The sequence below is a fragment of the Triticum dicoccoides genome, chromosome 1B, assembly GCF_002162155.2.
Source record: "Triticum dicoccoides isolate Atlit2015 ecotype Zavitan chromosome 1B, WEW_v2.0, whole genome shotgun sequence".
NCBI classification, from domain to species: Eukaryota; Viridiplantae; Streptophyta; class Magnoliopsida; order Poales; family Poaceae; genus Triticum; species Triticum dicoccoides.
The window spans coordinates 134,485,757-134,499,074 of record NC_041381.1 but is presented as its reverse complement, the minus strand read 5'-3'; positions in this window follow the sequence as shown (position 1 = coordinate 134,499,074).

Sequence of the window (13,318 nt, the reverse complement as noted above, 5' to 3'; positions counted from 1 at the left end):
TTCCTTATCTGTCCTTTGAGCTTCTCTTATTTTATCCATCAAGGTGGACTGAATTTCCAACGCTGCTACATAGCCTCTCGGAACTATTTCCAAACATAGCTCCCGGAATTCCTCGGCTAATTATTTTGGTAAACCTCCGGTCATTAGGGTGTTGACATGGCTCTTACGGCTCAACGCATCTGCTACAATGTTAGCCTTCCCGGGGTGATAATGCAATATCATATCGTAATCTTTAATAAGCTCCAACCATCTCCTCTGCCTGAGATTCAACTCCTTTTGCGTGAAGATGTACTTTAAACTCTTGCGATCTGTGTACACCTCATAGTGATTTCCAACGAGAAAATGTCTCCATGTTTTCAATGCATGCACTACGGCTGCTAACTCCAAATCACGTGTGGCATAATTCAATTCGTGAGGTTTCAGTTGTCGTGAAGCGTATGAAACAACTCTTCCCTCCTGCATGAGCACTTCTCCAAGTCCTCGACGTGAAGCGTTGCAATACACCTTGTCGGTGTCAAAACCGGCGGATCTCGGGTAGGGGGTCCCGAACTATGCGTCTAGGCGGATGGTAACAGGAGACAAGGGACACGATGTTTTACCCAGGTTCGGGCCCCCTTGATGGAGGTAAAACCCTACGTCCTGCTTGATTGATATTGATGATGTGGGTATTACAAGAGTAGATCTACCACGAGATCAAGGAGGCTAAACCCTAGAAGCTAGCCTATGGTATGATTGTTATTCGTCCTATGGACTAAAGCCATCCGGTTTAATAGACACCGAAGAGGGCTAGGGTTACACAGAGTCGGTTACAATGGTAGGAGATCTACATATCCGTATCGCCAAGCTTGCCTTCCACGCCAAGGAAAGTCCCATCCAGACACGGGATGAAGTCTTCAATCTTGTATCTTCATAGTCTTGGAGTCCGGCCGATGATGATAGTTCGGCTATCCGGACACCCCCTAGTCCAGGACTCCCTCAGTAGCCCCTGAACCAGGCTTCAATGACGACGAGTCCGGTGCACATATTGTCTTCGGCATTGCAGGGCGGGTTCCTCCTCCGAATAATTTATAGAAGATTGTGAACACCAGGATAGTGTACGGCTCTGCAAAATAAATTCCACATACCACCGTAGAGAGAATAATATTTACACAAGTTTGATCTGCTGACGTATTTCGTGGCGTGACGTCACACCACAACCAAGCCTTTACTCGAATTGTTTTTATTATACCACCTCCGCGCGTTTAGCGAGGTGATTTCCTTGGCACGTCTTGTCGAAGCAGAGATCGTGTTCCCCTTATTCCGGGATTCCCATCAATACGGACGTGGGTAACCCAACCGCGCCAGTGATTGCGGCGCTTGGGAGATAAGCGAGTTTTATCAGGCTGGTGGGGACGCATAGTTTCGTCGGCTCATATAAGGGGATAAAGATCTACCCTTTTACCTGCGCCTTCTTCCTCCTTTGCTTATCCATCTCCGCGAACTCGAGCTCCAGCGCCCAAGTTCGCACATGTCACCTCAACCTTCTCCAACTATGTCCGGAGCAGGAGGCAAGTGGATGGCCTCCTCTGTTACTGAGGGGCACATCTAGAAGCTGCGCAGCGCCGGATATCTGTCCAGCGACATCGCGCACTAGCTCCCCGACGAGGGGGAGCTCATCCCCACCCCCAGGCCCCATGAGAGGGCAGTATTCCTTTCCCATTTCTACTATGGCCTGGATTTCCATGATCTGGCCCTGAATTTCATCCTCAACATCTCGGCGTTTATCATCGTGTGTGAGGCCTTCCTCTGCATCCAGCCCCACTTCGGCTTGTGGCTCAAGACCTTCAGTGTCAAGCCGAAGGTTGTGAAGGGAAGCCAAGCGGAGTGCAGAGGCGCCATGATGGGCAAGATGCCCAACGCTACTTGGCTCGAGGGCACCTTCGTGGAAACCATCAAGGGGTGGCAATCGGGGTGGTTCTACATCACCGAGCCGCGTGACCCTGAATGGGCAGTGACCCCCGAATTCAGATCTGGCATCCCCATACGGCTCACCTCTTGGAAAGAGAGTGGCCAAACATAGGGTGATTCGGAGGAGCTGACCGGATTTCAAGCCTGCATACAAAAGTTAGCAAACAAGAAGCTCAAGCTCTTCAACGTAGTCCAGGTCATGCTCATCCGCCGGATTCTCCCGTGCCAACAACGGGACTTCAATATGTGGGAGTTCGATTCGGTGCAACACCAGACTTTGAGCGGGCTCTTCGACACTATGTACGAAGAGGCCTGGAGGGTGCTGTTTAAGGGCGTCGAGGCTCCCGCATCTGCTACCGAAGATCGCGGATTCAGCTCGCAGCGTCCGGCTAGCGAGGTAAGCGATTTTACCCTTTACGAGACACTTGTTTTCCATAGTTTGACTCTATGCGGGATCTAAACTCCCTTTCCTTTGACAGGACTGGCTGAAGAAGGCCGAGCAGACTATCTATCCGGCCCCTTTGCCAGAAGACCCAGCGGACGCCCGCTTAACGAGACTCCTGGTTCCGGCACCCCACGTGGTGCCGGAGAAGAAGGCCAAGAAGAAGGCCACGGGCACTCGAAAGAGTTCCCGTTTTCAGGTGTCATCGGACGATGACTCCAAGGCGGACTCCTCCCACAAAGGCGAGGAGAAGAAGAAAGAGGCCTCTCCCCCAGCGGGTGGAGGGAAGAAAAGGAAGGCCTCCCCAACGAGGGAGGCCGAAGGGTCCAAGAAGGGAAGGACTCTTCCCGCGGACTGCTCTGCCAACGCCGGCGACGACGACGAGGATTGGCCTCCAAGGGCCAAGCCCCTGGCAAGATCGTAAGTGTCCGGACTCCCGACTAACTTCATGATTTTTCTTTTCGCCACATGGTGTCTTTCTAATGCCGCATATACAACCCTACAGTCCGCCCAAGGATGATTTTCCCGCTTCGTCGAGCGGGTCCTTGGGTGCGTCGGATATGGATTCCCTTCTGACCGCCTCCACCCCCTGTGATGCAGATGATGCCGAGGTGGGATCCCGGGAAGGGACCCGCCAGGAGGAGGAGGCTCCGGAGGTGCCGCAGGGCAACCTCCCGGACTTTGCACCGGACCCCGCACCGGAACCTATAGTGGCTCCGGAGTCCGGCGGGCATCCCCTTCGTAAGAAGGGCAAGACCGTGATGCCGGCGGCCTCCGTCCAACCGGAGGTGCCGGATAGCTTGCTGGAGGCGCTCAACGGCGCTTCAATCAAAGAGGAACACCGCACCGTCATGAGTGCGGTGATTCAGAAGGTTCAGCTCGCGAAGAGCGGGCTGACCGAAGCCTGCAGCAGCCTTCTAACAGGCTTTGAGGTAAGCATTTTGATATATGTAAAATAGTACCGCATAGACAGTAGCGCCTGATGCTCGGTTCGGTGTTCGGAAAGAAAAGCCAGACTGAGGATCTAAAAAGATAAATGCAGGAGTCATAAAAAATATGTCAATATGGGATTGCAGGCTGTGCTGCTAACCTCTGCCGCACTTACTGCGGAGGTCAATACTTTGAAGCAAAGCCTCGAGCGGTCCGAGAACGAGCTCGGCCGTGCCAAGAAGCAGCTCGAGGACAAGGAAGGTGAGTAACACCTTATTAAAATTGTACCTTACAGAAAAGGATTTGGTTGCAAGAAGAATGACAAGGATAACATGGGTATTGCAGGGGCCACGAACGAGGTGGCGACCCTGAAGGAAGCGGTGTCCGCGGCCGAACGTAATGCGGCCGTGGAGCGCACCGAGCGAGAGAAGCAGGAGGCGCGGGTGGCGGAGGTACAGCAAGAGCTCCAGGCTCTCGTGGAAAAACATGAGAGTTTGGAGCGCGACTCAAAGACTCGAGAGTCCGAGCTTGCATCGGCTCTTGAGAGTGCCAAAGCCGCTAAGGCCGAAGCCTACAAGGCCCTCCAGGAAATTCAGGCGTTGAAGAAAATAGAGGTGGGTAAGGCATTTTCCATTCAAAGTAAGCATGTGAGTGTGAATTACCTATCACTTACCCGAATTCGGAGCTCTCCAGGAGCGTTCGCAGATCTGCCCTGCAGCATGTCCGATGCTACCGCTTTCTACAGGCCCGAGGAGGGGAGCTCAACGGAGAAGGTCTTCTGGTCTCAGTATGCTGAGGCCGGACATCCGGTGCCCCTTAGCGACCAGCTGAAGCAGCTGGTCGAGCTCCACAAGGTGGCCGAACAGGCCATGAAGGGCCTCATAGTTCGGCTGTGGCCCAAGGAGGCCATGCCTGGGAGCTACTTCGGCCTGGTGCGGCGGCTGGTGGATGCGTGTCCATGGGTTGAAGTCATCAAGCACTCCACCTGTATTGAAGGTGCCCGTCGGGCCCTTGCCCGCGCAAAGGTGCAATGGGGCAAGATGGATGCTGAGAGGCTTGTGACGGACGCGCCACCGCCGGGCAAGGAGTATCGCACGTCCGAGATGTATTATAAGAGTGTCCTGAAGGGTGCCCGCATTTATTGCGGGTGAGTGCTCCAAAGATGTAATATTTGAGTAGACTCGCATTTTGTTATCCTGTGCGCTGAAAACTTTGTTCATATGCGCTAAGCAACGCTTGTTAATTTAAAATATTACCTTCTGTGTGGCCGTTTATCAAACCTGAGAGATGGCAAGTCGTCGGCTTCAGCCCCCATGCCACGAGTGCTGGGGTGTTCGGGATAAATTTGAGCACTCTTGTTCCCATTTTTGGGTCCATCTAGGGAGGCACTCAACACAACGAACAAGACAACCGGACTTATAATGCTTGAACACTCTCACTTAGCCATAGAACTCTATAATTTTGAATTTTGGCGAAGCCCCTAGTGTTCGAAAGGCCGAATTCGGGGCGCTATCCACGCCTGGGCCGGACAAAGCCGGTTCCTTGCTCTAAGTGGCATAAGTCTTTAGGGACTCAAAAAAACCTCTCGAACAGCGACCGACTCTCGCCTCATCATGACGGTCAGTTTTAGCTTTCTCCACTTAGGCGCTCGCCCAGCTCATCTGGGGCGCAATCACAGTGGTTCTCCCAGTGCTACCTTAGCCGATACAATGGAACGTAAGGTACCAAAACATGGGAGCCGGGCAAACCCAACTATTGACCCAAGTCATGATTCGGAGCCGATTCATATAATGCTATAAGTTCGAGGTGCCGCACTTGTGAAAGTGTTCAGACTTATCACACCATGATGCAGGAAACATAAGCCCCTGGTGTATTTAGCCGTACCAAAGTGTACGGATGCAACATGTCATGAATGAACATATGTATGAGAAAGAAATGCAATTATAAGCAAAAAGGTGCTGCATTGTTTATTCAAGAAATACTGCTGTGAAAGCAGAACGATACAAATAGTGCGACAAGCAAGGGATGGGACTATTAAACATGTCCCCCTCCAGGGGTAGGCTGCGGAATGGTGTATAAAACAGAGTTAATGCTCATAATGGAGACCACCTGGATATTCATCGTAGCCTTTCTCCTTCCCTGGCTATTGCATCGTGAATTCGGCGGGTCTATTGCCGGACAGGGCCTCTGATGAACGGGGTCCTGTGGGTAAAAAAAAAGGAAAAAGAGAATGACACACTTGAGAGCCCCTGGTGTGGTTAAGCTGCATTCTGGGCCTATCGTGGTCGTGCCCCTCCCCCGATGCCCATGGTATCTCCAGAGCATAATGATGTACGCGAAGGACCAGTCTTGCAATTTTGCAGGGGCTGGGGTTGGGGCCGCATTGCTACGCGTGCTCGGAACATGCCAGGTGGTCTTGTTGTAGGTTACTCCGGGCGCGTTTAGCCGTGTCCGGTCACTTAATGACCGGACACAAGAATTGCCTTGAGAGGCTGCACTGTACTTCTGCCGCGAGGGCCGTTGTATGTTCCTCCGTTCGGAGAGAGCGTTCAGTGTTTCCGTTGACCGTGATGACTCCTCGAGGGCCTGGCATCTTGAGCTTGAGGTATGTGTAGTGCGGCACCGCGTTGAACTTTGCAAACGCGGTATGCCTGAGCAGGGCATGATAGCCGCTGCGGAACGGAACTATGTCGAAGATTAACTCCTCGCTTCGGAAGTTATCCGGGGATCCGAAGACCACTTCCAGTGTAACTGAGCCTATACAATTGGCCTCTACACCTGGTATGATGCCTTTAAAGGTCGTCTTTGTGGGTTTAATCCTTGAGGGGTCTATGCCCATTTTGCGCACTGTATCCTGATAAAGCAAGTTCAGGCTGCTGCCGCCATCCATCAGGACTCTGGTGAGGTGAAATCCATCGATGATTGGGTCTAAAACCAATGCGGCGAATCCGCCGTGGCGGATGCTGGTGGGGTGGTCCCTTCGATCAAAAGTGATCGGGCAGGAGGACCATGGGTTGAACTTTGGGGCGACTGGCTCCATCGCGTATACATCCCTAACTGCACGCTTCCGCTCCCTTTTGGGTATGTGGGTTGCGTATATCATGTTCACCGTCCGCACTTGTGGGGGGAAACCCTTCTGTCCTCTATTGTTCGGCGGTCGGGTTTCTTCCTCGTCATCGCTATGCAGCTCCTTGTCGTTGTTTTCGGCAATTAGCTTGCCTTCCTGCTTGAATACCCAGCAGTCCCTGTTGGTGTGGTTAGCTGGCTTTTCGGGGGTGCCGTGTATCTGGCACGAGCGATCGAGTATTCGGTCCAAGTTGGATGGACCCGGAGTAGTTCTTTTGAATGGCTTTTTCCGCTGACCGGGTTTAGAGCCTCTGAATCTGGCATTGACTGCCGTATCCTCACTATTGTCGTCGTTAATGTGGCATTTGTTCTTGTTGCGACGCGACCTGCCATTGCGGTCCTTGATATCTGGACTGCCAGAATTTTTGCTGAGGTTGTTGCTGCGGGCTAGCCAGCTGTCCTCTCCCGCGCAGAAGCGGGTCATGAGTGATGTGAGGGCTGCCATGGATTTCGGCTTTTCCTGTCCCAGGTGCCGGGCAAGCCACTCGTGCGAATGTTATGTTTGAAGGCCGCGAGAGCCTCCGCATCTGGACAGTCGACAATTTGATTTTTCTTAGTTAAGAACCGTGTCCAGAATTGTCTGGCCGATTCGTCTGGCTGCTGAATTATGTGGCTTAGGTCGTCAGCGTCTGGTGGTCGCACATACGTGCCCTGGAAGTTATCCAGGAATGCGGCTTCCAGGTCCTCCCAACTCCCAATTGATTCTGCTGGCAAGGTGTTAAGCCAATGCCGAGCTAGTCCTTTAAGCTTGAGTGGGAGGTATTTGATGGCGTGAAGATCATCACCGCGGGCCATGTGGATATGAAGGAGATAGTCTTCGATCCAAACTGCGGGGTCTGTTGTGCCATCATAAGATTCAATATTCACGGGTTTAAACCCTTCGAGGATTTGATGATCCATTACTTCATTTGTGAAGCATAGTGGGTGTGCGGCGCCTCTGTATTGGGCTATATCACGACGAAGCTCAAAAGAGCTTTGTCTACTGTGTTCGGCCTGGCCGGACTTGCTGTGTCCGGCGCGACGGTTGTCGTCACGTATCATGGGGCGCCCACGCGATCCGTAGATCGATCTTGATTGTCTTGCCTTATCCTCTAATATATCTCGCAAGTCCAGAGTGTTCCCCTGTGGCCTTGTGCTTTTCGAGCGATGCCGGGGTACGGTTCTAGTGGAGGGCCTAGAGGCCTCTCTATCGCGGCCACGGGGTGGTCGGTCAGCCGTGTTGTCCGCTGGTGATGCAGGTTCATATGCCTCCTCCTCTAATCGGGGGAGCAGCTTGCGTTTAGGGTAGCTTTTGGAGGGGCGTTCGAGCTCATGCTCTTCGGCCGCAAGGACTTCAGTCCATCTGTTGGCAACCAGATCTTGATCAGCTCTAATCTGTTGCTGATTTTTCTTGAGGCTGTTTGCCGTGGCCATAAGCCTGTGTTTAAAATGCTCTTGTCCGACAGGATCCTCAGGCACAAAAAATTAGTCGTCATCGAGGCTTGCCTCGTCTCCGGAGGGAGGCATGTAATCCTCTACCTCTTCGTCTGCCGCTCTCTCATGAGGGCTGGCGTCTCCGTCCTCCTGTGCTGAATCTTGCTGGAGGGGGTTATCTTCGACACTGTCTGGGGTGTTATTATCGCTGGTGCCGGAATATCCATTCTTGCTATGGCGGGATTTAGAGCTGCGCCGTTGACGCTGGCGCTTGGGCTGCTTCTTGGAGGGGTCATCTTCCGCTGTTCCTTCACCATTCTCATCCTTTGGGATATCCACCATGTATATGTCATATGATGAGGTGGCTTTCCAGTGCCCAGTAGGCGCTGGTTCTTGGTCGTCTCCGGCATCGTCGTCCATACTGTCAATGTCTTCGGAGTCGAAGTCTAGCATGTTGGTTTGATCGTCGACAGTGGCTACTAACTGGGTGGTGGGTGGGATTTGAATTTCTTCTTCGTCCGCATCCCAACCGTCCTGACGGCAGTCCGGCCAGGGCTCTCCTGATCACGAGAGATACTTTAGCGAATTCAAGATGTCTCCGAAGGGTGAGTGTTGAAAGATGTCCGCAGTGGTGAACTCCATGATCGGCGCCCAATCGGATTCGATTGGAGGGGGCGCGGGAGGTTCGGAGTCCGGTGAGGAGTCCGGCACCTCGGAGTCACGAGCTTCACGAGGGACAAGGTCAATATTCGGCTCCATCGCCGTAGAGGTTGCAGCCCCCGAGGCGGTGTCTAGCCACCCGTCCTCGATCTGCGCAACCGGCTCTGAATTGAGGGTCGGAGCGGACTCGTGTGCGGCCTCCTGGGCACTGTCCGGCTACAGAGCTAAATCATGCCCATCGTGACAGTGCGGTGTGCTCGGCTGTGGCTCGAATCCATCGAAGATCAAGTCCCCGCGGATGTCAGCCGTGAAGTTCAAACTTCCAAATCTGACCTGACGGCCAGGGGCGTAGCTTTTGATCTGCTCCAGATGGCCAAGCGAATTGGCCCACAGTGCAAAGCCGCCGAATACGAAGATCTGTCCAGGGAGAAAAGTGTCACCCTGGACTGCATCGTCGTTGATGATCGAAGAAGCCATCGAGCCTATCGGTGATGACACAGAGGAACTCTCAATGAAAGCACCAATGTCGGTGTCAAAACCGGCGGATCTCGTGTAGGGGGTCCGGAACTGTGCGTCTAGGCGGATGGTAACAGGAGACAAGGGACACGATGTTTTACCCAGGTTCGGGCCCCCTTGATGGAGGTAAAACCCTACGTCCTACTTGATTGATATTGATGATGTGGGTATTACAAGAGTAGATCTACCACGAGATCAAGGAGGCTAAACCCTAGAAGCTAGCCTATGGTATGATTGTTATTCGTCCTATGGACTAAAGCCATCCGGTTTAATAGACACCGAAGAGGGCTAGGGTTACACAGAGTCGGTTACAATGGTAGGAGATCTACATATCCGTATCGCCAAGCTTGCCTTCCACGCCAAGGAAAGTCCCATCCAGAGACGGGATGAAGTCTTCAATCTTGTATCTTCATAGTCTTGGAGTCCGGCCGATGATGATAGTTCGGCTATCCGGACACCCCCTAGTCCAGGACTCCCTCACATCTCATAATCCTTGGTCTGATCTGGCAGAATTAACACTGGTGAGGTAACCAAACGTTTCTTCAACTCCTGGAAACTAGCCTCACACTCCTCAGTCCATATGAACTTGGTATCCTTCTTCAGCAATTCCGTCATAGGCTTCGCAATTCTCGAGAAATTCTCAATGAATCTCCGGTAGTATCCTGCGAGTCCAAGGAAACTCCGGATCTCTCCAACTGTTGTTGGTGCTTCCCAGTTTGTCAAAGTGGCAACTTTAGTGGGGTCTACTGCTATTCCTTCTCCGGATATAACATGTCCGAGAAATCCAAGTTCCATCAACCAAAACTCACACTTGCTGAACTTGGCATACAACTGATGTTCTCTGAGCTTCTCGAGTACCAAACGCAAGTGCTCCTTATGTTCTTCTTCATTCTTTGAGTAGACCAAAATATCGTCAATGAATACCACGACGAACTTATCCAAAAACTCAATAAATACCTTGTTCATCATGTAAATAAAATAGGCCGGGGCGTTAGTCAGACCAAATGACATAACGGTATACTCATACAACCCGTACCTGGTGGTAAAAGCCGTCTTAGGTATATCCTGCTCTCGAATCTTCAACTGATGATATCTTGATCGCAAATCAATCTTGGAAAACACCTTTGCTCCTTGCGAGCGGTCAAACAGATCATTGATCATCGGCAATGGGTATTTGTTCTTAATGGTCACTTCATTCAATCCTCGATAATCAACAACCATTCTTAATGATCCATCCTTCTTCTCCACTAGAAGTACTGGCGATCCCCAAGGTGAAGAACTTGGGCGGATAAAACCTTTGTCTAGCAACTCCTTAATCTGTTTCTTAATTTCCTCCAAATCTTGGGCTGGCCTCCTATACGGTCTCTTAGATATTGGCCCAGTGCCTGGCAGTAGTTCAATCAGAAACTCAATGTCTCTATCCGGTGGCATGCCTGGCAACTCTTCTGGAAACACATCCGGGAAATCCTTTACCACTGGTACTTCCTCCTGCACAACTCCTGATAAGGAATTTACATGTGCCCTCCTCGGCTCATGCCGTGATACATTCTTTGTAGCGACCAGACCTCAAACAGTCTGATCTCTGTGCTCAAGTGTCATCCATGGATCAGTAATGCTGACACCACACAATACTTGAAGGATTTATAACAGAGTAGCAATCACACACTTATTACATCGAATGTCTCAAGAGAGAACTTATTAAAATAAATATGGCTTAAGGCCATCTAATAACGATAACAGTGGAAGGCTTGGAAGATAAGCGAGTCCATCAAATCCAACGGCATCACTGAGTATAGAACCACGACCTAAAAGCACCTTACTCGTCATCTGAAAAGTCTGCAACATGAAACGTTGCAGCCCGAAAACGGGTCAGCACATGGAATATGCTGGCAATGTAACACATAGAGAGTAATGAAAGAGTAAGCTATACTACATGCATATTTGGCTGGTGGATAGCTCTATGGTTACAGTTTTGCGTAAAGCCAATTTTTCCCTACTGCAAAGGAATAAATTTATTTAACTATCATGGTGGTTGTTAAACATTGAGAATGGTTGACAACATTCTCAAGCCCAATTAAAAGTACTCATTAACATCCCATCAATATTAATTAGAAGTTACATGATGAGATTCACATGATATCCAAGTACTAGATACTCAAGATGTCCATAACCAGGGACACGACTAATCATGATTAGTTTGTACACTTTGCAGAGGTTTGCGCACTTTTTCCCACATGACTCGATCTCCTTCGTTTGATTTCTCGCACTTCATGGTGTTAGAGAAACGGATGACCGAGACATAGTCTTTCAGGAGCGCTTGCACCTTATGTAACAGGTAGACCGTACCAACCTACAACCCCTACCTCAGCTAGTCTACCACTGTAAGAGTTTGCATGACTTAGTCAACTATGCTAGAGCCCATAGTAGCATGTGGCTGCACACGGAAGTTTCTAGCATGAAAAATCTTATGATCCCTTTGAGCCTGGGTGGCGGACCGAAGAAATACAGGCAAGTCCTGATGGAAACCAGGTGCCTCAATCCACCCAGATGTGTGTTTAAGTTGCCACCTTAAATAAACCATTAATTAACAATCTCACATCTGTCATGGATACACTCACCCAATCCACGTCTACTAGCACAACATGGCATAATAAGCAAACGTAGAAGTAACTCCCAAAGGTTTGAAAATAAAACAGGTAATAGGTACTACCTCAACTACTTCCCAAATCCCACAAATTAATTAGATCCTAATCATGAAATGTTTGAGGATTGGTCTAATGCATAAAAACTGGGTATGAGAAAAGAATGATCAAAGTGTTACTTGCCTTGCTGATGATCCGCGAAACCTAGAGACTCGAAATAACAGGCGGCGCACTCCGGGTATTCTATCGCAGACAAACAAACAAGCATACAATAAGTACTCATCTAATGCACAGGTAAAACTCAAGTAAGAGATCTAACCATAAAGTTCAACTTAAGAACTCCGGTTTGCAAAAAGAAACAAATCGAACGAAGATACGAAAGTCAAACGGCGAAGAAAACAACTTTGTTTTACTAATCTGGATCTAAGTAAATTTTTTACAGTTGCAAAAACTTGTTCAAGTTGGTTATTCGGAAAGAGGGTTTCGAGACGAAACTCTAGGCGCTTGAATCACCTGATTCCGATAAACGAGCGAAAAGTTATACCAGAACAAAAATCTGGTCAGAAATCGCGATCAGAAAATCACAGACTAAATCTGAGAAAAAAACCGATGAACAGCTTAACGAACGCAGGTTCATTAACTGGATCTAAACGACGAACACGTTTGTTAAAATGAACGAACGAGCGAACACTCGCTATTTAACCGAACCGAAAAAAACAAACCAATCTAATAAAAAAATGGAAACTAAAAAAAACCGGCGAAAACCGGCGGCGCGGAAATCGAGGCACCTCGGGCGGCGGGTCGGCTAGGTGGCGGGCGGTGGCTCCGGCGGTTGGCGGCGGCGGCGGCGGCTGGCGGCGGCGGCGCGGGGCTCGAGGCGGCGGCGTGGCTAGGGTTTGGGCGGCGGTGGGCTGGCGGCTCGGCGCGGCGCTTTATATAGGCTGCCCCCGGGCGGAGTCCCGCTCGGGTACGGCCCGTAGGTCGGTTCGTTTTTTTTCTTTTTTTTAGATAATTTCGCGCAGAAAAATCAAACGAAAGAAATACTAAATGGACTCCAAAAATCCCGAAATAAATTTCCCCCGGCTTCTAAAATCAAGCCGGACAAGATGAACATTTATTTGGGGCCTAAATGCAATTTTGGAAAACGCATATTTTCCTAAATTCAAATAAAATAACGAAAAACTCCGAAATAAAAATCCTATTTGATTTTATTATTAAATCCTCAATATTTCTTTATTTTAGGAAAGTCATTTTATTCCCTCTCTCATATTTTTGTAATAGAAATAATTGAAGATAAAATAAATAAAATCAAATGATCCTATTCCCAAAATTTGAGAAAACTCAAATATGAAAATAACGAAATCCCCAACTCTCTCCGTGGGTCCTTGAGTTGCGTAGAATTTCTAGGATCAAAACCAAAAGCAAATAAAATATGATATGCATGAATGATCTAATGTATAACATTCCAAATTGAAAATTTGGGATGTTACAGAGAGATATCGAGATAGACGTATGGATGGAAGGAGACAATACGTGTGTTCCTGATGGCTAGTAAGAGATAATCATACTTAGGAGGGGGGGGGGAGTGCTTGCGCCTATGGCCCTGTTTGGATACTCTAACTCAGTTAGAGGTTAGAGTTAG